The sequence below is a fragment of the Ursus maritimus genome, unplaced genomic scaffold (genome assembly GCF_017311325.1).
Source record: "Ursus maritimus isolate PB19 unplaced genomic scaffold, ASM1731132v1 scaffold_18, whole genome shotgun sequence".
Lineage (NCBI taxonomy): Eukaryota > Metazoa > Chordata > Mammalia > Carnivora > Ursidae > Ursus > Ursus maritimus.
The window spans coordinates 40,409,868-40,436,077 of NW_024424230.1; positions in this window are offsets into that span (position 1 = coordinate 40,409,868).

Genomic DNA, 26,210 nt, shown 5'->3' on the forward strand with positions numbered 1-26,210 from the left:
CATACTTGGTTTCAAATGAGTGCTTTTATAGAGAACAATAAATGCATGTATTGATTGTACATACAGTTAAATAAATACTTTCTATTTTGTGATATTAAAACCTATTTTTCTCTTAGAAAACACAGAAGTTGGAAAACATAGCTTTTGGGGAATTCTAAACATGGTGTGTAGAGGTTTCTGTGGAAACTCCACGGATTATATTTCTGTAATACTGACATACAGAGAATTAAACTGGAAAGTGATGGTTTTGAATGTAAGGGGGGGGTCACATCTGATGAATGAAAAAGAAAAAAAATGTCGATATATTCTAGCTCTCCGCTTCAGCAGATGTAATTTATGGTGTAAGTTGTTATCAGGGTTTTGGTTAAGTTCTTATTTGGAAAACTCCTAAAAACTCATGTCTTCAATATGTGAGAATAATAATATGTGAATATTAGAATGAATATATATGTATATTCTTTCTGTGGTTCATCATTATGTCTTATTTGAAATAATATTTAAGTACNCTGATATCAAATGGAGATACAGATCATTAGCTATGGAGGAGTGAATGGTGCTTAATGGCATGGTTTTAAAGACAAATTGCTGTGTTCGGTTATTGATTCTACCTCTTTAGTATTATTAGGAACTTGTACAACTTCTCTGTGTTTCAGTTTTCTCATCTGAGTAATTGGATAAATGCACTTAAGCACTTAAAAAATTATCTGGCATATAATGCAGACAAAATAAATCTTATTTTCATTGACCATAAAGAGCTTAGTCAGTGGCTGGTGAATTTAGTTAATATCTAGTAGGCGTTAGAAAGAACTGCTTAATTTCTTTCATGTTTCTAGTAACTTAGAATTTGCCAAGTATCCTTATTTTTAACATCTTATCTAGATAGAGGGGAAAGTGTAATTGAGTTAGCAGCTTGTTGATGAAAGAAATTTACCCTGAGTTAAGGAAAATCAAACCAGGATTAGATATAGAATTTGTATACCTTGTGTAGTCAGATATAGAGCCCTTCTTCCTCTAACAATTCTTTGTTTCTAAGGTAAGAACATGGGAGTGGAAAGCAGTGATAAGTAGTGAAGGAAAAAGATGGGGTCATAGTCAAAGACATTCAATCAATTTTCACTTTTAGGAGGAGAAATGGTTCCTTGAGAGGACTGATTAATGATTCACCAAAGGTCTTACTCACACAAGCAGCGAAATTTGCATATTTGTTTTCAATACCTATGCCATAACAACTCTCCATTATACAAAGGAAGAAAACAGATCTCAGAGAGCTCAAGCAATATATAAGGCCATTACCACCATTTAGTAAATAAGAAGATTGAGGCTGAGGAAATTTATGAATTACCATTGAAGAAAAATAATAAAAAGCACCAACAAACACACTTTCAGAAGCTTAGAATCATAAACATGCATAATGTCATAATATACAAGTCCTTTTCTTCCTTTCTTTAATGGCTATCATGTGCATATCTTGTCATATTACCACACTCTTTCCTAACAAATAATCTTGGAGTCATCAATTAAAAAGAATTATTTTAAGTTTTGTAAATCATTTTATCTTTAACATTCAAAGTTTCAGATAAACATACTAGTTACCATTCTAACTGGATGGAAATCATTTATATAAAACTGCCATACTTCTGCCTTTGAAAATCATACCTTTTAGTATTTCAGATATAATTTAGAATGACAGAAAAAAGAGCTATTCTCAATTCATGTTTTTAAAGAGAAAAGTAAAATTCAGAACTAGTAGGTTCTTGTTCTAAATTTAGAACATATAATTTTCTACTGTGTTCAAAAGTTATTTAACTGTAGTTAATAATGTATTATTTACTCTAAAATCAAGTCTAAAGAATTGCAACCATTTGGAATATTATCTACATTCTATCTCAAAGCATATTTTTGAAGCCATGCCATCTACAGTATTTTTCTGTAGCTGTTACCATCAATTTAGTCTGCAAAATGCTACAACATGATTTGCTATGCTCTGCCACCTCTCTAGTCCATGACGGAGAAGAAATGTCACACGTTTACGTATGAGTAGATCTGTCTACATGACGATCGGGTCTACTGATTAAATCTAGATTTTGAATGTCGGATCAAGCCAGAATATTTCTAAATATCAGAAGACAGGGTGGCGGGGGGTGGGGGGGTGGTGGTGGGGGCTCTTCTTCTACCTCCAAGGGATTTTCAGGATCCCCTTCTGAAGATTTGTCAGGGTACTGTTAGCAAAGTGCATTCGTAAGCAACAATGAGTGCAAAATTTGTGAATGTGGGGGGTATTTTGGATGTACCACGGAGCTTTATTTCCCTAGATTTGAAACTAAGTGAACACAGGGAGCGAGCAAGCTGTGAGAAGGGGAAGAGACCTTGTTAGCGGCTCCACGAAATAACGCCCTCTGCAGGCCTCCGGATTAAGAGGCGGATTCAGAACTCAAGACTCTGGGTTTAAACCTGGCTCTACTCTCCCCTAGCTCTGTGATTTTAGGTTCCTAACAATTTAAATTTTGTTAAAATGGTATCTTACTTATCATTTCTACATGATTTTTTCATCTGTTTAGTAGCAAAAGACATGAATTGCAAAGAAAAGCAATTAATATATATATCACAAACCGCAAAAATTGTAGATTTCTTATTTTATGCCAAAAAATAATGTCCGGATTTTTTTGAGTTCTTGATATATGACCATTGATAGACTATTTAGCTCTACTATAACAGCCTTTTGTTATATTCACTACCCATTATTTTAACAAGTTCTATTTAACATATTTATTAAGTGCACAAATTTTTATATGAACATTTATTATTCTTACATTGATATTAATATAGACATAAAAATAATACAGAACTATAACAATTCACATAACTCTGGATTTGGAAGAAAGCACTTAGACATACCTGTACCATCATATGCAAAAGGGCACATAGTAGGTTCTTCATAACTTGTACTCTCCAAATAGAATGAAAAGAGATTCTGTATCAACATACAGGTAAAAAATAGTTGGTTTACGTGGCTTGCTGAAACCCCTCTGGTGACCAGTTTACTAAATCTATAGCTTAGACACTGGGCATCTACAATTGCTTTAAAATTATTCGGCCAGATTTTTACAAAATCATAGTCCTTGGACTAAAGACGTATAGTTTGTTTTATGCTCTTAAAAATGTGAAAACATTACCCAATGTTTTGAGAAATAAATACATATTTATTTTCCCTTTGTTAAAAATGACATTTTGCATACCGATTCTACATACATTTTTTTTACATCTATTCAAGAATAAAAGCTCTGAATTGCAAAGAGAACAATCAATATTCTGTAATAATTTGATGACAATCCTATTTGAATCATATAACAACACACTGTTTCAGCCACAAACTTTGGTTTATGACATTTTCCACTACTTGGATTTTGGATTCTCGTATTCCATAATCCTAGAAGTCAACTAATTCGAAGAACATCTGTGGTCCTGCCTGACTGGCTGGACTATCTTCCAGGAGAGAGTCTTTAGTGATAGCCAGTAGTTAGCTACATTTATTACTGCATCTACCAGTGCTCTAAAATCCACAGCGGGCATGTCTACAGCCTGTACGGAACACCTACAACTCGTCTACATCAAAGGTTTTCTTACAATTTTGCCCCAAATGCACAAAAAGTCATCTACTCACACACACAAAAAAAATTACTAGCAAATCTTTCACAATGGGATATATATTTAAATTATGTTAATCTATTTCAAAATTTTAATAATAATTTTATAGGACTTTTTCATTTTAAATCTATCAAATTAAAAACTGCTATCTTCAACACAACTTGAATATTCTATTTCTATGAAAACATTATCCTGGGGCGCCTGGGTGGCACAGTGGTTAAGCGTCTGCCTTTGGCTCAGGGCGTGATCCCAGCGTTCTGGGATCGAGCCCCACATCAGGCTCCTCTGCTATGAGCCTGCTTCTTCCTCTCCCACTCCCCCTGCTTGTGTTCCCTCTCTCGCTGGCTGTCTCTATCTCTGTCAAATAAATAAATAAAATCTTAAAAAAAAGAAAAGAAAAGAAAAGAAAACATTATCCTGTTTTCCTGGTAGTTTTGTTTTGTGAGGGATCATGGGGGCAAAATTGTAGGAAAGGCCCTCCAATAAAACTGCTTTTAAATTTTTTCAATCTTAGTTCACACTTGCTGGTCTCAGAGGAGGATTATATTCATACGCCAAGGGAAAGATGAAGTGTATACTCTAGACTGGTAGATATGCTACCAGTCATTCAATATTATAGCAGAAAGTATCCAAGGGATCAAATACTATATATATATTTATTTTAGAGAGAGAGAATGAGGGGAGGGGCAGAGGGAGAAGGAGAGAATCTCCAGCAGACTCTCCACTGAGCCCAAAGCCCCACATGGGGCTTGATCTCAGGACCCTGAGATCATGACCTGAGCTGAAGTCAAGGGTCAGACGCTTAACTGACTGAGCCATGCAGGTGCCCCAAGTGTGATATTTTTATTTATTTATTTGGAAGATTTTATTTATTTATTTGAGAGAGAGAGAGAAAGATTGCACAATCTGAGGGGTGAGGGGCAGAGGGACAGGGAGAAGCAGACTCCCCACTGAGCAAGGAGCCCAGGGTGGGGCTCGACACCAGGACCCCAAGATCATGTCCTGAGCCCAAGGCAGATGCTTAACCGAGCCACCCAGGTGCCCCAAATGGGGTATTCTCCTGTAGAGAACCTGATTTTAGGGATGAAAGTAGTTGGGAACTGGCCCATGAGAAAGCTTTCAAAAACGCAATAGGGTTAGGGCACCTGGGTGGCTCAGTTGGTTAAGTTCAGTTTGGTTAAGACCCTGCTTCTCCTTCTCCCTCTGCTGCTCCCCCTGCTTGTGCTCGCTCTCTCTCTCTCTGACAAATAAATAAATAAAATCTTTTAAAAAATGCAATAGATGTTAGCAACACGTGGTAAGATCATATTGTTACTTACTCATGAAGCATACTGGGAAATACATACGCGTCTTCTCAAAGAGGATGGATGCCTTGAAAATCCACGTGGAATATAATTTCTCCCACACCAGTGCCTATCTGTATTACAATGGGCATAATCTAACTTGATTTTAAGTGGTCAAGTGTACAGAAAAACACACAGAGCTTATGGAGACTACAAAGTCTAGACACAGCCAGGACGTCCAAAAGACAGCATCTCAGCATTAGACTTTCAGGCTTTTTTTACCTTTCCGTCTTCTCCTTCACCTCCATCTTTTTGTTTTGCTTCTTTCGGCTGGAAGGTGTTCACAAATTTTCCTAATCATGAAGGGAAATTTATAAAGGTTGAGTAGTGAGGGGAAGAGGTGGGTGGAAGAGGGAGAAACACTTGTTTCCTAAAAAAAGAAACAAAAGAGGGGAGACAGGGGCGCCTGGGTGGTTCAGGCGTTAAGCGTCTGCCTTTGGCTCAGGTCCTGATCCCAGCATTCTGGGATCGAGCCCACATTGGGCTCCCTGCTCAGNNNNGCCTGCTTCTCCCTCTCCCACTCCCCCTGCTTGTGTTCCCTCTCTTGCTGCCTCTCTTTCTGTCAAATAAAAAAATAAAATCTTTAAAAAAAAAAAGAGGGGAGACAGTATGGAAGCAGGCCTGGTCAATATCATGTGACAAATGGAAACACTGTCAATGCAGCTGTCCATATTTATGGCTCCTTCTCTCATATTTACTACCATCAGGTCACTGTGAATTTAAGCGAAGACTCATCTGTCAAGTTGGGGCATCAGTTCTGTGAAGCTGTTGACAATTGCTGTGAAAAAGTTAAAATGTTTCTGTTCCTAGGAACTTGCTTTCCAAAGCATATTGTGAAATTGTGAAGAAAATCTCTAGGGTAGACTTGAACACTTGAAACAATGTATCTACTGAAAACATCTTCACTCAATTCAGGGAGGGTTGTGAGAATTAGGGAGAATTGAGGAACTAGTCAAACTGGAACAGAAGTAAGACTATCCTAAGGGCTGTACCAGGTGTGTTGTGCAAGGAGCTCTGACCTCAGTTTTCAGTGGAACCCAGCAAGATTTAGCCGACTCTGTGTACCTGGCTGTACAGAATCTTTGACTTGATTACTTGTTTTACCGTAGTTTAATTATTATGAGCTGTTAGTTTTGACTTTTTGAATCAGGAGGGGAAAATACTATTCAGGTCTGGAGTTAGGAAAGAAAAAGTCCATCAACATTTAAGAACTAGACACAAGAAGTAAAGAACTTCATTATCTTAATAGTAACTAAAGAAAAAAAAATTTTAAAACTCCTACTGTGAAAAAATAGCACTACCAAATTTAAAATATATATATATTAGTTTAGAACACAGCATGCGTTGTCTTCCCAATTATGTTCTGGTTTGTTAAAGGGAGTGACATCTGTTTACTTCAGACCTTTTCACGGGTACACAGGACCTTTTCAATGCCTATTTTTCAGTTGATAGACGATTTATTAATTTATGCTCTATAAGGTTGTATAAAGCTAAAGAATACCTTCCAGTTTTTGGGGTCCAATGCAGTTTTTGAAAGAATTACCAAAGGCTTAAACAGCAACTTTGATCTGGCTTGTAGGAGACACTGCTCATGCGCTGGTTTAGGTAATCTCTGATCCCACTGCTCACCATCTGGGTCCACCGTTCATCTCATGTGCGGCCCATGTGCTCTCGCCTCTCACTCAGGGCCCCTCCTGCAGATAATGAGGCTTTGGGCACTACACGATGCACTTTGGTATCCATGTATGCAGCACTTGTAAGAACAAGGGGTTTAGCATGCCATGGGATGAACCTTTGCCCTGAGGTCCACATGAGCCAGTGAATGATTTTTCTTTTTTTAAGATTTTATTTATGTATTTGTCAGAGAGAGAGAGAGTGAGAGAGCACGTGCACAAGCAGGGGAAGCGGCAGGCAGAGGGGGAAGCAGGCTTCCTTCTTTTTTTTTAAAGATTTTATTTATTTATTTGACAGAGAGAGACAGCCAGCGAGAGAGGCAATGTTACAAGCAGGGGGAGTTGGAGAGGAAGAAGCAGGCTCTTAGCGGAGGAGCCTGATGGGCTCGATCCCAGAACGCTGGGATCACGCCCTGAGCCGAAAGCAGACGCTTAAGGACTTCGCCACCCAGGCGCCGGGCAGGGAGCCCGATGTGGCACTGGATCCCAGGACCCTGGGATTGTGACCTGAGCCAAAAGCGGGTGCTTAACTGATTGAACCACCCAGGCATCCTTTTTTTTTTTTTTTTTTTTTTAACATCACTGGACGGGTTGTCTTAAAATGTAGTTTCTTCTTTTCTCAGTCGAGTCCCTCATGACTAAACCATCCCCAGCACTTAGCAGAAGCCTCTGCAGCTGCAACAGTGTCCACTTTCTAACTCTTCCTTCCTCCTTTCTTCCCCCTCCCTCCCCCTGGGTTCGTACTCTTTATTAAAATGATATGTATCTTTACTTCAATATCTGTATTCTGGGAAAGCCAGGTTGAGGCATGGGGATGAGATCTGAAAATTTCAGTACTGAATTTGGGAATCCTTTCTCATGTGTGAATGTATGTGTGTATGTAGTGCTTTGAGTAGAGTATAAAGCTTAATACATAAATACAAAAGCAGTACCCCATTTTCCAAGCAAGCTCAATAGCTTTTAAGATCATTTGAGTTGCCGGGGCACCTGGGTGGCTTAGCTAGTTAAGTGTCTGACTCTTGGTTTCAGCACAGGTCGTGATCTCAGCGTCGTGAGATTGAACCGCGTGTCAGGCTTCACGCTCAGCGTGGTGGAGTCTGCTTGAGATTCTCTCTCCTTCTTCCTCTGCCCCTCCCACTTGTGCATGCTCTTTCTCTCTCAAATAAATAAATAAATAAATCTTAAAAGAAAAAAGATCATCTGAGTTACATACATTACCACTATAAACACTAATTTAACTCTGAGTTATGCCTTGGCTACAAAAAGCAGAGAAACATTCACATTGATCTTGGATTTACATCCTTGCTATTTGATGCATCCTTCTTGTTTCTTTATATACTTACACACACACACACACACACACACACACACACACACGTATATACACACATGTAGTCCAGAAATAAAAAGTAAATGTGTTACAAGGGTTTATTAATATAGAATTTATAGGATAACTTAATAGATTATTTCTTGTATCTTAGATATCACTTCAGGGCTTCTCCCTCAACCCTGACACGTACTTCCATGTCAGGAAGAAGCCCCATAAGTATCACTCCTGTCTTCTCTCTACCCCGTTACTCATTTTGTCCTTTTGGAGGTAGAATAATTTCTGTAATAACTAGATAAAGAAACAGATGGACCTTGTTCTTTTCTCTTTTTTTACTTGAGAGCAAAGAGCTTTGGAAGCAAATGCTCCCCCAAACTCCCAATCAGCTCAGCATGGAGGATGTGAGTACAGTAGGACTGTCACATTCCCATACTGTCAATGACTAATTATAGCAAAATCTGTGGTTCATATTAGGAAACACATTGTTCCTGTATACCTTAGCTGTGCTCTCCAACCAAACCTTTTGCACTCCAACTTTTCTTCATTGGGGTGTGGCAAAAAATGAATATACTTCTGTTATGAACATTAATTTGGACTGATAATTAAAATTATGATGATATTGATGATAATATTTAGCAACCATAAAAGCTATTTGATTATTAACATCTCTATTTTACAGAAACAAAAAGTTTAAAAAAATAAGTGAATTGTCCAAAGTCCCAATGCCTAGAAAGAAGTAAAAATTCAAGCTTAATATTCTTCTACATAAAATTATACATAACATTAAATTTTAAATTAATAAAGACACTTCTATAGAGAATCAAGTTCTTGTGGTCCAGGTACATTGCTTTTGCTAATTCTACATGTGGCTTAAATGACTTAGATTGGTCAATAGTTGATATACACACTAAATTGTTTCACTCAGATATCAGGTGTCTCAAACAACCCACTGAAAAATGCAAAATTTTAAATACTTAATGTCTTCCAAGATGGCAACCACATGATGCACACTTCAGTTTTTAAATGAATTTACCTGGCAGACTTATTTTAAATTGTTATTTTAAATTTTGGATAATAGCTATGAAATTCAGTTATTTCCATTTTTAAATATAATTAATGTAACACTGTTATTTTCTGAGGAATAATTAGCCAATATATTTGTTTCTAGATAGAACAAGAGCCAAAAATTATCTTTTGTTATTATGGAGGCCATGCATTCAAATCAGCAACAATTTCTACCATTAAATATCAATTTCAATATATAACCGAGAAAAATGCAATATAAGGCAATCCTCAAAGTTAACTATTTCATGGTGATACTAACAAGGAACATAATTCTGTTACATCTTATAGTCTAGAACATGTTTTCTCAAATGTATAGTTCTTCTATTCTTTAATGGATCATTCCAGAGCTACTGGTTTTTTAACCAGTTTTATAATACAAAATTAAAGGCTTTAGTCCTCTAGATTATAACACAATCATACATTTTATGTTTTGTTTAATGATTTATTACAATCCATAATAAAAAAGCAATGTAAAGTTTTATATTGTACCTACTCCTTCTGTGATAAAATAAAACACTATATTATAGCAGTTGCTTTGCAGCAATAAATATTTTGGGTGCTAAAGTAACATGATTGATAAAGGACATGTCTCCCAAAGTTCAGTGTCTAATATTAGATGCATATAAGCAATCAGGACATGATAGTGCATTCAGTGCATTTTAACAGTGCTACGATAAAGAACTATTACCATGGAAGTACTATGGAAGCTTATTATATTACTTTTCTCTTGTAAGAGTAAGCTAAGGAGGTTAGCTTTAGGTAGTTCAATTTTTTTTTTTTTAAAGCATATTGTCAGTTCAACAAAAATCATAAATCCTCTCTTTTAAAGACAGTTTATGCATTTGATACTGGTGATGTACTTTTCCTGGCAAAATATAGAAGATGTCTTTTGCCTGTATAGAAAAGGCATAAAAACTCAAGAGAAGGAAATGTGATCTGTGCAACACTGTTACTTACACTACTTTCACAATCCTCAATCTCTCTGCTTCCCTTTTTTAAATAAGTACAGTTTAATTTTCTTTTTTTAAAAGATTTTATTTATTTATTTGAGAGAGAGAGAGAGAGCACATGCACAAGCAAGGGGAGAGGCAGGGAGAGAGAGAAGCAGTTTCCCCGCGGAGCAGGGAGCCTGATGCAGGACTCGATCCCAGGACTCTGAGATCATGACCTGACCCGAAGGCAGATTCTTAACCGACTGCGCCACTCAGGTGCCCTACAGTTCAGGTTTCACCATGAATACTACAACACCTAATAGCTGAGCATTTAGATGTGACCTTTCAAGGTAAAAAGTTAAGCATTAATCAGATGTTTATGATTCATGGCAAAGTCACCGACTTAATTGGAATTATTCCTTCAAGTTTTAAGTGTTAAATGTTACAGTACCTTCATAACAAGTGCCTCTAAAATTAAGTCACAGCTTTTGAGTTAAATTTTATAGCATTGACCATTGGTGCCTGTGTTACATCATGCCATTCCGTTTTTCACTATAAATAAAGGAAATCAGTGAGAAAATAGAAATGATATTTGAGAATTATAAAGCATATTTTTTTTATTTTGATGTTTTTAAATTGGGTCATTTAAAGTTTTCTGTGATGAGTGGATTCGATGAACATTTATTTTAAGAGTCAAAGGACACTTGTAATGCATTTATCTAAAACTAAGGATCATAATTAGCTTACGTTATGCAGTGCCCTCAATAAATAACTGACAGTTTAGAGCTGAGGCACATTTTTGCTACTATTTTGCTAAATATTTGTAGAAAAAAATGATTTGAATCATTTGCAAGTTATATGAGCCATTAGTGATTATGGCCTAAGGTATTAGCTGAAAGTTATTTAAGTAATTTCCAAAGCCTGGTCCACAGTAGACGAGGCATTAATCATCTGTTATGTCTTTTATAAACACGGAAGCAATTAAGTGAAAATTGCCAGGTTTACATAGAAGACATTATCATTGGCAATTACAGTATTAGAGAATAACTAGTGATTTAAATTTTGTTGAAGAATAAAAATCTATACCACATTATCATGGCTCTTTCCTGAAGTATAAAACTAAGCAAATTACACAAATAACAGAGGGAATTTGCAACAATATTCACGATCCTGGAATGAAAACAGTTGCAATACAACAGTAAATACAATACAATCTCCTTTAAAAAAAATGAAATAAAATACACATGAATGTGATTAATTTTAGATATAGTGGATTTGGGGAGAGAGTGATTTTATAGTCTTTGGATTCTGAGTGAGGGTACCCTAGTGCAATTGTGACTAATCTACTCCTTAAAAGCTCCACATCTGGGGGTGCAAAATGATGTGTGTATTGAATAGCTCAAGGGTTTTAAGTCATTTGAAACAAAATCCATTCATAATATTTACATAAAATTTTAGACAGATTTTAATGTTTTTACATTATTCAGTGACAGAGTAAGTAAACTCATGTTGTCCAAGAAAAATGTACCTAATTTATACCCATTTGGTTTAGTTATACTCTAAAAGCAAACGTTAGCTATGTTTAATTGTGGAAACTTAAGTTAAAATTTGTGCATATAAACATGGAGTTTGAAAAAAAAATAAAGACTAAATAGGACGTTAATTTGTATGTTAGCAGGGTGCACGTTGGTCCAAGAAAGGTTTCTCCAATCAGGGTGGAGGGAAATTTATCTGAATAGTTCCAACTATGAGCCTTAAACTGTCACAGCATTTTGAATTGTCGATTGATGGCTGCGTCTGGAAAACTGAGCTAGGTGTTTCACACATCTCTCTTTGTGTCTTCTAACTTCAGACATCATTGGAAAAAATGAGAAAATTCATCTTTTTTAGTGTTCTACACTTGACTGAAATATATTTTTCATGGTTTAAGGGCTCATGAAAAAAACCATAGTAGAGAAAAAAGAAACCTTTTCTAAGGAATTGGAAGAGAAGTCTTCTCATTAAATAGCTACTTTGTGCAAACAAAACAACTTGCAAAAAATATCTTTTCTTTTGGAGATACAAGTTGTTTTCTTTGTTAATATGGTTGCAGGCTATAAATTCCTAAAGTTTTCTTCCCATTTCCTTTGCAAAACCTATGAAGACACTTGGGTAAAATAAACAAAGGCAATAGACCGTAATGATAATGATTAAAAATATGCAAAGGTTTGGCAGATTTCTTTGCTTCATGCCGAAACAATGAAGCTTGGCTAGAAATATAACTTGCTGTATGTTCTGAAATGAATCAGCGTGTTTGTCAAGAAAGGAGGTGAGTTTTGAGTTTATTCACACTCTACTGTGCCTTGACACTTTCAGTTCTGAAGAATCCAGAAAATCTAGAAAAATAGTAAATTAATACCTACTTTCAGCAGGAAAATTCTGCCTCTTTAACTTTTTCGTTCATTCTTTTTTTTTTCCCCCACTATTCAATCATCCTTGTGTTCACCAAATAATCATTGAGTGCCTACTGCATTCGAGACACTGTTAAAGACACCAGGTATACAGCAATAAATAATAAAGTCTTCCTACTTACCATCATGAAACTTAATGCATGGTTGAGCAGTACATTAAAAATATGAATATAAGTGTGAAAAGTATTATAATTATGAAAATACAGGGTGCTCTGAGAGGATGTGGCAGAGCCTATCAACTTATTTTTTGGTCACCTACTCAGAAAAGTATACCTCTCATGATACAACATAAGCCACTAACAGTTTGCATCAAGAGATATAATATATATTATAAATACAATATAATATAATATAAATACAGAAAAAATACATCAGATGCTGACTGGTATAAAAAATACTACAAAGGATTAAAAGTAAATAATAAAATCTGCAATGAGGAATTTGTGTTCATTACGAAAATTCTTTAAATTATGTATTTGATAAGTTCATTTTTCTGCATGTATGTTATATTTAAAAAATATTTTTAAGGGGTGCCTGGGTGGCTCAGTCAGTTAAGTGGCTGGGCTCCTTGCATAGTGGGGACTCTGCTCCTCCCTCTACCCCTCCCCTCCCTCCCATACTCTCTCTCTCTCAAATAAATAAAATCTCCAAGAAGTTTTTTAAAAATAAATTTCAGTGAGGCAGGATTGGCATTACAGAACATAAACCTGGTGATGAAGAAGACAAATTTGAGAATTTAGCAAAATTGTATACATTGTGGAAAATTATGAGAAGACCAAAAAATGTATAGAAGAAAGATTAGAAAGAGCCAATAAATGGAAGTTATTTATTCCCGAAACTAGAAGAAAAAAAAAAAAATGGCAGGAGCAAACATCAAATCTGTAATAGAAACTGCCCTAAGCTGGACAAATACCTTTACCTTCAAAATGTATCTCAGAAATATGAATAACCAATGTCTAGATTAAAAAATTAAACCTGGCAAGGAAAATTATAGAGAAAATATGGAAGCAACCATCAAAACAACAGCAAAATACAACAAATGCAGAAAATAAAGGCAGAAGATCCTAGAATAGCATTAAGGTTGTCATTCAAGAATGTCAGAGCAGGGTGTATTTCATTGTTCAAGACAATCAAAAGTTATTCTTAAATTTTCAGATTTTGAGAAAATACATTAACCAGACATTCAAAAAACTCACTAAAAAAATGAACCTAAATCTATGAGAAATTTATATGAAAATATTAAAATTGGTAAAGTCATGCTAAAAATGGTCATGAATAATGAAGACAACTGAATAAGGGAGAAACAGGAAAATGAATATACTTACCTTAATTTTAGGGCTCAATAATGCTATATATTTATAGCAGAAATAAAGACACAAGAACTTTAAAGAGAGGATTAATTACTCTTTTAAATGAGAAAATAAAAGGGAAACAAGCTAATTTTTTTTAAAAAAAATTAAGGAGCTAACTATAAAACAAAGCAAATTAAGCAAATAAATAACTTTTGAAAAGTCAAAAGTTATTGTTTTGGGATTTATAATGAGATAAATGTATTTCTAAAAAATAACTTGGAAAACAAATTTTTAGCTAGAGTTTGTTCAGATTAAACACAAGGGTACACACATTCCAAATTATTTCAGAATTATCTTCACAACAAAAAAGTTATAAAAACTAGATAAGGCAAAATGTTATGATTTAAATTCTGTTTATGGGAAGCAAACATTTGAGATTGTATCAAAATACAAAATTGGGAAAATATCTGCTTCTAAAGAATTAGATTAAAACAAAATGATGTTGAAGAACTTAAAGCCAAAGAACTATATTATGGAAAGCTGCACCCAAATAAAGAAAAGATGACAATATTAATATCAGGCAGAAATAATAGAAGAGAAGCACATGATGAACACAAAACAAATTCGATTTTTTATGCACCAAAGAATAGACATGAAATTAAAAACAACTGTTAGCCATTTAACAATGAACCAACAGATTTCCAATTTTACTGGCACATTTTAACACATCATTATTTTACTCTATATAAGAATATATTAATTTTAAAACATGGAGGATCTGGTCAATCCAGTCAACATAGTGAAACTAACTGATCTGGAAATCTTTACCCTTGACTCGCATTTAAATCTCCCTTTATATGTTCAGTGGGCTATTTACATAATATTTCTTTAAAATATTTGACCAGAATGATACTGTCAATGAATTAAAAAAATTAGAAACTATGTAAGTTGAAAAGTAATAGCATTTTTCAAAATGAACTTTCTATTCAAACAACAGACTATTTGCATTAAAAAATAGAATATTTCTTAATATTATAGTGAAACCACAAGTAATAATATCTTAAGGAAAAACCTAAATAATGTAGATTAAAACTTATAGGCAGGCAGGGGTCCCTAGGTGTCTCAGTGTGTTGAACATCTGACTCTTGATTCAGCTCAGGTCCTGATCTCATGGGTTGTGAGATCAAGCTGGTTTCAGCGCTCATGAGGGCGTCTGCTTAAGGATTCTTTCCTTCTGCCCTTCCTCGCACTCATGATTGCTCTGTCAAAAATAAATAAATAAATAGATCTTAACAACAACAACAACAACAACTTAAGGGCAGTGGCTAACTCGTCATCTCTAAAGTTTTCATTACTAGTGTCAGCAAACCAGGTATTTCAAGACAGGACTTAGAGCTATAAACATGTTCTAATTAAAAAAGAAGATGACAATAATAAAAAGTTATAAATGAATAGGAATAGAGAAAGCATTGCCACATCTAAAGTTTTATTTCTTAAGCCAAAATTGGACAAAAATAAATTCCTGGAAAATATAATCAAGAAAAGAGTGAAATATTCCTAATTCACACCCATCGGCAGCATTTTAGGTGATATACAAACATCAGCTGTAAAAGCAGAAATTACTAAGGGAAAAATTACCACTTCAGGTTTTTTATTTTGTGAAAAAAAATTAGATACTTACTGTGAACACAGATAATGCTTCTTTGCAAAGAAAATAGGGTTAGTCTTGAATTTTGCCATGCAGGCATATTATTGAAAAGGATAGAAATGTTGTATACTTTTTGGTAGATGTGTTTTATGATTGTATTCAATATTTGTATAACTGCATATGTTCACATTTGCACTTAAGAGATTTCAAAGTGCTTTACAATTTTGGGTTGCGTGATTCTAGAAGGTTGGTTATTAAATTGTACAATGGAGTTCTAAAACAGATTACAAAAAGGAAACAAAAGAAAACAGTCGCTCTTGGAATATAGTTTTGCTGCAACTACAATTACTATTGTGCCAATGATTTATTTTCCATAGTGATGTCTTCGCAATTCTATACTTAACCTTCTTGCACACTTTCTTCCTAGACCATGTTATGTACATTCATTATTTTCACATACGTTGATAAATTCTGATTATAACCAGTTTAGACTTATAACACCTGGGGAATTCAGCATTTGCAGCTGGAAGTTCTCAAAGTATCTCATTTTTGATATACCTCAAATACAGCCTGACACTAACCCACCCCCCAAATCTGTATTTCCTTCAGTATTTGCTTATACAGTAAGTGCAATCACCGCTCACCGAAGATAGGTATCTGGCCCTTTTCCTAAATGCCATTCTTTCCATTACCAACCTCACAAATCAAATTCAATTTACATTTATATCCTAAAAACATTACCTTCTTACGTTATTTCCTATTCCATATCCCCACTGCAATGCCAAGAATTGCTCAAGTGGTCATCTTCACTCCAAGCCTGCAAATCCCTTCTTCTAATTGATCCTCCAGTCTGCTTCTGCTATTCTTATTTCTGTCCTCCACAGACTACATCTGAGCTCCCCAGCATTTCAGACATGTTCCTCCAATATTTCCCCTTGCTTGCCTTACTATAAACATTTCCCATCCATTGCTCTCTTGAACCTCTGCTCTAGACTGACCAAGCTGCTTCTTGTCCTGGTACCATGCTATCCCTCATCCCCGTAACACTGAACTTCCTGTTCTTCCCTGAAATGTCCTCATCCTTTCTCTGCATTCCTCAAGGCTGTGCAAGCATTCTCTATAAAACTCTCTTTAACTTCTTATATAAGCAGAATAAGTAACTCTTTCATTTATATGATATATTTTTATAAATCATCAGACTTCCTCGATGACATGTTCCTCTTCTGCTATATTTGATTATATATACATTTATGTCTGCACCATGTTTGGCTGCCTGGTGACCTGAGGCTTCAGTATACATACAGGCAATCCAATAAGAATCATTTTAAGCAGAATATTGGGTGTTGAGATTAGAAAAAGTAAAAGCAGGCAAAGAGTGAGAGCATTTCAATCCAAGCTTTGAGAGAAATAAAGGTAGTTGCACTTACTGCAGCCTTCTTCTTAGACCTCAGCTGAAGACGGGATTCGGAAACAACAGCCAAGAGCATGTGCTTAAACATGAACTCACGATACACAAAGCTCAGATTACACTCGAATATATTTTTCTTTCTCCAGATCTATGCTTTTCACACAGTATTTCTGACCATACAATGGGTGCAAAAAACATACTGCCGTAATCCTCTTACCACACACTTTTCTCTTTGTTGAGATGTCATACGAAGAGCAAATTCCTCAAAAAAACTTAAATCCAGAATGTCTTAAAATTTTTATCTCAAGTCAATTTTATAACACTTAAATTGGCTTTCATTGTATTAAATCTTCACAAGTATCTGCCTATTTTTTCCATTGAAACTCTTTTAGAGACAAATTTGTCTTCCCTCCTTTCAGTGTGTTTTTATATTTTAGCTATCTGAAAAAGGTTTGTGTTATGTTTTGTGTTTCATTTGCTTATTTGTTTTTATTAATTACAAAATTCTATTATTACTCTCTCAGTATAAAATTTTCACCACAAATACAAACGTAATTGCACCTCTGGGTCTCTTAGTAGTCAAACTGAAGGGAAGTTATCTGGAATAAAGGGAATTAATCTCATTTCATTTATTTTAAGTAAGCTATTTTAACATTTTTCAAAAATAATTCTTCTTCTCCTCCTCCTCCTCCTCCTCCTCCTCCTCCTTCTTCTTCTTCTTCTTCTTCTTCTTCTTCTTCTTATAGGTTGGCCTGTTGTCTATGTGCTAACCGTGAATATGTTCCCTCAAATTAAAAAAAAAGGGCCTTTGTTGATGTGATTAATGATCCTGAGATGGAGAGAATATCCTGAGTTATCAGGGTGGGCCCAATAGCATAACAGCGTCATCACAATGGAAAGAGGACTGTTAGAACTGTCAATTAGAAATAGGACAACAGAAGAGGCCAGAGGGAGACCTGAAGAGGCAAATGACCTCCAGAAGCTGGAAAAAGCAAAGACAGAGATTCTTTCCAAAAGCTCCCGGGAGGAATGCAGCCCTGCCAACACCTTGGTTTTAGGACTTTTGGCCTCCAGAACTGTAAGAGAATGAATCTGTATTGTCTTAAAGCACAAAGTTTGTGGCAATTTGTTAAAGCAGCCGTAGGAAACTAGACAATGATCAATACTAGGAATGTTCTGGATCATGGAAATTGCTTTATAAAACATTGAGAAGAGAGCTAATATGTATTGAATACTTCAGTGTATCAGGAATAACAAAGCTATACATTTTGCAAACCTTATCTAATTTTATCTTTAAAATTTTGTGAGATAGAGCTTATCTCCAGTTTAATAGCTAAGACTTGGCAATGAGCAACACCACCAAAAACAAACAAACAAAAAATCACATAGTTAAATGACAGAACAGGCATTCAAAATCAGTATCCTTGGCCTTAAAATCTATTATCTTTCTAATGCATGTTTGACTCAAATTTTAGATCAAAATTATTTCTGAATCTGGAAACATCTGAAATAACACCAACAATCCTGGCTTGATTATTTCATTTTAAAGATGATATTTTTATTGACTTTACTAAACTTTTAGTCATCTTTTAATGATTCACCACTGTCAAGAAATCATCCTTGCCCCTTACTTCCTTCGGTCAGCATGGATTAGTTGGTCCTTTTAAAAGTTCTCCTATTCTGCACCTCCATCTATTTTTTTAAACAGCTTTTTATTTCCCCTGTATTCTACAAGCATCTTTACAACATGTCGAGTTGATTTTTTTTTTTTATCTAGTAGGGTAGCACAATGATTTGCACTTTTTAATATTTTTTGTATAACTAATAATTCATAGCTTGGGCCTGATAATTTAGTAAATTTAGTAATTTAGTAAAATGTTAAAAAAGAAAATTTTGATATATTGGGCAGTTGCATTATTTAGACAAAACATCTTCATTTTTACATCTACATGTATCTGTTCAATGATTTGTTGTGTGAATTTGACCTATGATACACATGTTGCCTGAATGTTGTTTTATTTGTCTGTGTAGTTGATTCTAAAATATTGTTTGGAAATAACACTGTTGCAGTATTAGATGAAGGAGGCAATATTATTCATAGTTCCCAGAAAGAAAGACCGGAAAGAGAAACAGAAACAAGTTATCTACCAACAAGTCCATGGCAGAAATGAAAATAGGAGGGCGCCTTGGTGGCTCAGGCAGTAAAGTGACTGACTCTTGATTTTGGCTCGGGTCATGATCTCAGCTCGTGATTGAGCCCCATGTGTCAGGCCCCAAGTTCAGCGTGGAGTCATGTCGAGATTCTCTCTCTCCCTCTGCCTTGACTCCCTCGCCCTGCTTGTGCACTCTCACTCTCTCTCAATTAAATAAATAAAATCTTAAAAAAAAAAAAAAGAAAAGAAAAAAGAGAGAAAATAGAGTCCAGGTAAGCTAACAGCATATACTACTTTCTCTTCTCAAATGTTTCTTCCTCTACCTCATGGTTTATATGACTTTTCAAGTTATTTCATCCAATATATCCTTACATGGAAAAGAGCTAAAGTTAATGGGTATATACATATTGGTTCAGTCACGTCTGAATCCCAGTTCTACCACCCACTAATAAGCTGTTCCCTGTTGTGAAGTCAAAATGTAAAGTGTAAATCACATCAGAAACGTGTTCTGTTATAATGGCAAATCTGAAATAAACAGAATCTTTTTTAAAAAGCAAGATTGTAGGAGTACAGAGTGCAGTGTGTGTATGATTTTAATACAAGAAATATTTTCCCGGTAAAATCATATGTGGTTTACCAAATACATGAGACAACAGAGGAAAACTGTGAAAAGAGCTATATGTACACATCTTGGGGCTCTGATTTAATCAGATTTGCTTGAGCTTTGGCTCTTGAGATTTTAAATCAAAATGTTACTTTTTGAGATAAAAATACTAATATATTAGAATATATATTTTAAAATATGCCATATATTTTTAATATAACATAATCATGGAGTAAAACTTCCACATTAATCAATTAATCTTGAACTATCAAAAGGTAATGGCGCAAGACACTTGTTAAAATTGGCAAGGAAGTACCTATTCAAGATTATTGCAACAGAAGTCAACATTATAGGGGCGAGCAGTTGAACTCAACTCCACTGAAACAAAAGGCAGAAGGATTTTCAAACTCCAAAGTGGACTAATGGAAAAATACTGAGGACCCTAGGTGAAGGTAGGTCGGTGTGATTAGGCTATCAGTGTTTGCTAATTGACACTTACCAAATGAGGCTTCTACTCTCCCACAGAGACTGGGCGACAGAGGCTTTACCTTCCTACTGATTATAGTTCAAAGGGATGGCTCCCAGGTCCTAGAGTAGGACAACATATTTCTGCATTGTAAAATATTTGTATCTCAAAGGAACAGAGAAAGATTTTACAATTGAAAATTTTCTAAAGTAAATGCTCTGAGAAAAAGGAGGGCAGGAATTTACAGTCAGTAAGAAATCTATCTAAAATCTAGTGAACTTGGAGGGAATGTTAAGGCCTTCCGGGTCAATGTATATAATGCATAATTTGAACAACATGAATTATAATACTAAAAACATTATGTTATCTTGAACAAATTTCAATGGTGTCTTTAGGATTCAAATTTTGGGGGAAATGTAATATTTCAGGACTTTCCTTTTTTTCTTGTACAAAAATGCCAGTAAGCAAATGATCTGTTAGGAGGATGTTGGATTATATTTTCCTTTAGTTCAAGATTGTAATGCAGAAAAATGTTCTTCCATGTGGCGCCTCGTGGCTCAGTCAGTTAAACGTTCAACTTTTGATCTCGGCTCCAGTCTTGATCTCAAGGTTGTGAGTTCAAACTCTGCAGTTGGGCTCCATGCTGGGTGTGGAGCTTACCTAAAAAGACAGAAGAAAGAAAGAAAAATGTTCTTTCACCACTTTTTAAATATCACAAAGATATTTCAATAGTAATCAATGCTGTCAGGTTGAATTTTGAATAGGTTGAAAATCTAATTTATACCGTATAGGCTTTCATGAAGGGTACAACTATGAAAACTACATAATTCCCACAACGCTGACAATGGTTTACATTTCCAATCTTTTAAAAAAGAGATATGAACACAATATTGCTGCCTTCAATTACATAGTTTTATAACTCCAATTTAATTTCTGCGTTTATAATCAGATCAGCAACACGTTGACATGGACAATAATAAGAAAAATTGTATCCAAGGTTGGTATTTTAATTTGTGCTGGTGAGATCGTGCAAATTAATTTTTTTTAAAGATTTTATTTATTTATTTGACAGAGATAGAGACAGCCAGCGAGAGAGGGAACACAAGCAGGGGGAGTGGGAGAGGAAGAAGCAGGCTCATAGCGGAGGAGCCTGATGTGGGGCTCGATCCCAGAACGCCAGGATCACGCCCTGAGCCGAAGGCAGACGCTTAACCACTGTGCCACCCAGGCGCCCCGCAAATTAATTTTTTAAGTGCTGTGGGTGGGGGGGATACAATTATTTGGCTTATCTATTGTGAAATTATTAAAACTGAAAAGGACAAAAAAAAAAACACTTAGAAAAAGAAATGAGTTGTATGAAAACCTAGAATAAGAGTACAGAGCTGAGCAAGTTTGAGGTAAATACCCTGTCTGGACATTATTATTTTTTATTATTTTTTAAAAGATTTATTTATTTATTTTAGAGAGAGAGAGCAGGGGTGGGGGGCAACAGACAGAGGAAGAAGGAGAAAGAGAATCTCACGCAGACTCCTGACTGAGTGTGGAGCATGACATGGGCTTCAATCTCACAACCCTGATACCATGACCCAAGTCGAAATCAAGTCAGACCTTAATCTAATGAGCTACCCAGGCACCCTTGTCTGGACATTGAATTTCCACTGGGTTCTACACAAAAATAAAAGCTAAACAAAATAAAAACTAATAAACAAAAACGCCAATCAAGCAAAAACAATAAGGGAGATTTTAAATTTCTAGCACTAAGAAGAAAGGAGGAGAAAAAGGAGCTAAATTCACTACTATTCTTTCTGGAGACCCACTTAAGGGACGCAGAATTTGTCACCCCAAAATATGTCTCTCTGGGATTAAGATTTGGTTAAACTGGTTATTTGTAAAAAAATTAGAAAAATGAAAACAGAAACAAAAAAGCAAACAAAAAAACCAATAGGCATGAAGAAAGCTCTGAAAACCAAGTCGAAATTACCTTTTTGTAAAACACACGTACATTTGTAAGGGAAACCTCCATTTGTAATGGTATCTCCATCTCTGTAGACTTATGAATAAATCTCCATAAAAATTTAACAATGAAGAAAGTATGGGCTTAAATCTGCATGACAACATACCTTGTTTATTGTGTTTTGCCTGATAACTTCCCATAACTGACTCTTCTCACCCCTAACATCTTTTTTTTTTTTTTTTTCTTTAGCTTAAGATGGTATTTAAGGTGAAGGCTTGGGCCATTTCAGAGAGTTACCCAATTTTCCTGGAGGAAATAAAACAGGAAGTATACATGTTATTAAAATTCTGTTTGTTTTTCCTCCTTTATTATTCTGCCTTTTATTATGGGGGTCTCAGTCAAGAATTTATAAGGGTGGAAGGAAAATTATTTCTCCTGAGAAAAACCTCTGAGATTTATTGTCTATCAGAATAAAATCAGTCGGTGCTTTGAAAACGGTCCAAATCATCTGGCTGTAGCATTTCCAAGGTTCTTATGAGTAAGACTGAATTGAAGATATCAAAGGTCATTGGTGTAAACGACAATAATAGAGCTATGGTAATATTGATAATGAGGCATATAATGAACTGGACTTCATTTTGGAGATCCTCAGTGACCAAAAAAAGAATTGCAAATGAAGTGGAAATTTAGAGAAGATTAGTCAGGGATGATGAAAAAAGACTATTTTAAAAGGTAGAATTTCAGGTTGGTTGCAATTTAGTGTAATGAGATTCTACTCTTAAGTGAAAATCTATTAAATGACAGAAATAATTTAAATAATGAGAAATTCTATGAGATGAGACAGCAAAGTCCATATACCCAGAAAAGATGCTCTCTCCTGACTTCAGTCCCTGAAAACCACAATGAATCTGTTTCAGTCCCTGGTCCATTTTGATCAATTTGACCAATGCAATCCATTAAATAACCTAAGAACCTTTTTACTTGATGGCACTGAATTAATTTATTATTAAAATTTTGTTAAATTATTGTACAAATTAACAGATGTATTTTATTATTTAAATGCATAAATTTATGACCTTTGTCCTGAATTCATATAATTTTTCAAGCTTAGTAAATTTTTATTTCTATATACAGTGATGCAAGTTGATCTATCTACGTTATCATCTATATATATTTACATAGAAAAATAACCACTAAACTACCTTTAAATGGTTACAATAATGATTCACCTATGTAATTATTTTTTTTCTTAGAAAAATGTCATTTACCATAAAAGCCTCTTTGAGAAAGCCACTATTCCACTGACAGTGCTGTTTTCCATTGTTATAGGGAGACACCTAGTTCCACCATTTACCACCTATATGAACGCCAATAAACTTATTATCCTTTCCCAACTTCAGTTTTCTCATGGGCGAAGTGGTGGTAACTACCATTCTCATAGGGTTGTTCTGAGGAATAACTGAGTTTACTCAGATTATGCCAAATTATGGGAATGGAGGTTGGAAGATGGACCATTAGGGAAGCTCGCTGAGGTTCATCAATAAAGTATAAAAAGTATTTAGACTTTTCCATCATTTACAGATAAGAAAATTAAAGATCATGAAGTATAATGAATTACCAAGGTTATAAAACTTGTTAGAAACCATGACAATATTAGAATCCACAGTATTCCTAATTGTCTAAATCAGTGCGAAGAAAGGATTTCTTTAAATATTCTACTAAGTAAATAGCATTAACTACAGTGATGAAAATAATACATTATCCTATAATGTGTTTCAATAAGACACTTTTGTCTCCACTTCTGAATTCTCAGCACCCTTTTTCAGAGTCATATGCAAATTTTCAGTTTTAGAGATATTTTACAGTTCATTTTTTTAATATTCTAAAACATCAGTAAAAGTTTAAAACTAATTTCAAGAAAGCTATGTGCCTACTTTCAGATTATAGGTTTATCACGTATCCTTTTTTCAGGAAAAAAAGAAGTCAGTTGAGTAAACATACATATATTTCCATGCATACAGAGAAATATTAAAATAATTTGTAATACCCAGAATCTAGAAAGAAAATACATAAATTAATCATTTTAAATATCCTGAAAGTGTTCAGTTTACACACACACACACACACACACACACACACACGATCTTTTAATCAGTGGTTGAGGAGAACAAACTTAGTTGGTGGGATTAAGGAAAAACTTGTGAAGGTAGGTACTATAGGTTTGTGGATTTTTCTCTCATCAGAATTTTATAATCCAAGAACAATGAACAAATTTGGCAAAATTTTTTGCATCATGAGCATGATATATTCAGTGCTATGACTCAATTTCATGAGAAAAATTGAATCATACGGTGCTATGTTATCTGGTAGGTCTCAAATATTTGCTTCTAGTAGATAGTAATCTTCTGCTTATTGATATGTGTCTTGCTTAAACAAAAATACATTAGTACTTATATATAATAATTGTAATGTAAAAGCATAAAAATCTAATTCTTTGTTATGCATTTATTTATAATCCCTATAATTCTTTATGAGTATATATAATAATTAAATACCAATTACCTCATTTAAAAACTTGATTTCATGCACTGTAATTTGGAGTGTTTACTTATTAATATTTAATTACTTCTTAATTAAAATTTGCAATTTCTAAAATATGTATTCTTTTTAAATAGCTAATGATAAATACAAGTAAATGAAAATAATTATTTTACTTACAAGTTAATAATTATTAATTATTATCTTTTTTTAACGGAGATTTTGTTTCCTTTAATGTTTTTAATAACATATTCTTACAGGCTTTCTAAGTGAAATAGTTAGGGACATTTTAAGTACAGATGATCTCAAAGATTATTGTCCATAACAAGTATTACTTTCACCTAGTTAGTGAAATACAGTTCTTGCGGTTGGTAATTCAGGATGAAGAGAGTTCTTGCAGTCGTATTCTCAACTTAAATGGTGCCTGACTCCTCAGAAGTCTTACGAGAACACCACTTTGTGGATTTCTCCTGGGCCCTAGTTACTCCAAGTGTCAGCANGAATTTGTTAGAACGCTTCATCTCCTGTAACACAGCCTTGTGACCTGAATTTGGATAAGTTCCTTTTTATAACAACTCTTTAGCGGAGTTGAAATAAGCTCCATTTTACAGATCAAATAGTGTTGAGGAAACAAAAGTTCCATCAATCCTCATTTAAATTATAAAAAGCAAGTTTATTTTTTTCTCCATGTGCTCAAATCACTAGCAAATGGCATAAATGATTAAAAAGGAATTATCTAATAGATTATTTCATGTAATATTTTTTAAAATATGAGGTAAATTATTTTGTGATTATTAACACATGCATATTTTGGTTCTATCATTAGTTATGTGAAAATGTGCTATGCACATAAATCTACTGCATATATTTAAAAACTGTCCAATAAGGGATCATGTCCAAGGGGCTGTCTGAAATTAGATACCATGAAACATTCACTTTCAGTGAAAATATATTTCTGATTTACCGAATAAATCTTGCTCAATTGCCCTAAAACATTAAGCTCTTCACACTTCAAGTGGTCTTTTCTAATTATGTTTTCATTAGCTTTGGATTTATAACATAAGCTGGTCTATTAGGTCAAAGGGAGGGTATTAGAGAATCAGTTGCGAACACATAAAAGACAAGTTGAATAGGAACATTTCACAACTTATATATTAAAAAAATATTTTTCATACATAGTAATGGGAGGAGAAAGATGTATACAATATCAAGTTTTAATGAATATATCTATCCCATTAGTCTTCTCAATTATTCAAAGCTTTCGTGTGACTTTCCAAAGGAAAGCAATGGTCTATTTCTGTGATGAGTCAGCAGGGGGCAGTAGGTGTCACAGAAAGATGATGGAAGAAGCTTGAACAAACTCTTTCCAATGTACTCCCTCACAAGCTTCTAAGAACAAACCTGTTACCAACAAATCACTTTGTTGTTTCTATGTCAGTGCTTTTATACACCTGTTTGAAAATGAGCTGATGTAAAAAGTAAACCTATTCTCAATTTCCCCAGAGTATACTTGAGTGCATTTATTTTCAACGGGATAAAGTTAATCCATGTAAATAAGAACTCTTACTGGAACATCAAGAATAACACATTTGGATTTAAATGAGCCCTTGGCTTGATTTGAACAGCTTAGAATTTTATAGGGGTGGTACTCTCACCCAGTCCCCCATCCAGTAAAGATATTTAACCATAAATTTTAATTTTTCTATGTAGTT